This window comes from Tupaia chinensis, unplaced genomic scaffold, assembly GCF_000334495.1.
Source record: "Tupaia chinensis unplaced genomic scaffold, TupChi_1.0 Scaffold000607_1, whole genome shotgun sequence".
NCBI lineage: Eukaryota > Metazoa > Chordata > Mammalia > Scandentia > Tupaiidae > Tupaia > Tupaia belangeri.
The window spans coordinates 12692-14179 of record NW_006160126.1 but is presented as its reverse complement, the minus strand read 5'-3'; the positions used below and the strand labels follow the sequence as shown (position 1 = coordinate 14179).

General features: G+C 50.5%; 1 long non-coding RNA gene across 1 annotated transcript in view; it reads right to left on the bottom strand.

The window, feature by feature from the left end:
• Positions 1-1092, bottom strand: part of LOC102488032 (uncharacterized) — a 4158-nt gene extending 3066 nt beyond the window's left edge. Inside the window, exons 1-2 of the long non-coding RNA XR_336018.1 lie at positions 1014-1092; positions 11-166 (exon numbers count right to left, since the gene is read on the bottom strand). This is a non-coding gene — a long non-coding RNA (uncharacterized LOC102488032). The remainder of the gene's footprint in view (positions 1-10; positions 167-1013) is intronic.
• Between the last annotated feature and the right edge of the window lie 396 nt (positions 1093-1488).

Genomic DNA, 1488 nt, shown 5'->3' with positions numbered 1-1488 from the left:
GTGAACTGACATGGCCGGTGGGAGGAAGAGTGAGGGCATCACTCCACCAGAGGTAGGACCGGCTGAGGCCTCTTCTCTTATGACAAGTGCCAGGTCGTTACTGAACTCTTTCCTCTGCGCCTGGGATCAGGACAGCATTGGGTGGCCACAGCCAGGATCAGTGCATCTGTGGTGGGGGACAAAGGAACATTTCTGAGAATCGGAGGGTTCTCGTGTTTCAAATGCTCACTCCACCATGGTTGTAAGTGCTCTGAACCTTTGCAAGGGTGTCCTGAGAGAGGGTCCTCAGAAAAGGGTCCTACCAGAGATTGAGGACCCAGTGTAGAAGCATACACCTGGGCACCAGCTTGTTTCAAAACAGCAGTGGCAGGGCCTAACATTTCACCTGGGGGTGAGCGTCATTCCAAGCAGAGATCACCCAGCACCGTGTGGAAGGGCAGGACACACATGAGGACAGAGGATGTAGCCAAGCACACAGAGTTCTCACTCGTTTCCTGAGAACCGTTCCAGGGTGCATTTCCACCCAGCTGATCTTCCGTGGAGCCTACCTTAGCTCTTAACAACATCCTCCTTCCGTCAAGTACGTGGGCGTGGGACTTGGGAATATTAATCATGTGCCCTTGGTATGCTATTTTCAGCAAAGATGCCATGCCAGTGTATTGCCCAGCTGGGGCTGGAGGAAGTGCCTCCCACTGTCCCACGTCCTTCCCGTGAGATATCTGCGCCCATTTCATTTGTGCTGACCCAGGGAGGCAGAGAGCGAAGGAATAAGGACTGGTGGGTACCATGGGCATAGATGGGCATTCCAACATTCCGGGGAATGGACGACTTTTCTAGTCAATACGCAATGAACATTTAACCCACGACAAGCCTACTTTGAGAATTAACCAGATAGAAAGTGGGATTGTGAGAGGGAGGATGGCCCATTGGATCAGGAGAGCCTCTTGGAACTTGGGACATGGTAATAAGATGAATCTCACCCTGTATGTGTGCACATCTCTCCTTTCCCTCACCTGCAAACTGAACGGTAAGATTCCGTTGCAGGAAACAGGCCGTGGAGAAACCAAGCGCCACCCAGGATATCCGTCTCAGCACCAAAGCAAAGTTTGTCATGATGTTGAAAGAAAAGGCTGGACCTGACTGTGATGTCCAATGTCCCGTGAGCTCTGGGTGTTTTACCTGATCTAAGAATCGTTGCTTATCACATAACATGCAGGCAACTGCTGAGCCTGTGAGTGCTGATGCAAAGGCAGCTGAAGAGTTTTTGGAAAGTCTAAGTAGATTTCTGTAAGTCCACTCTATGACGATGACACAAGGATAAATGGCCTAACGATACAGTTCGCAGAACTCGTCCCTGTCGTCAAGTGATGTGTAACAGTACCACAGTTCACCCAATCGATGAGCGTTGGGGTGGTTTCTAGTTTTTGCTGTTATAAACAATGGTGACGTGAACGTTTTAGCTCCTCGGGTGCATGACCAGGAGATTCC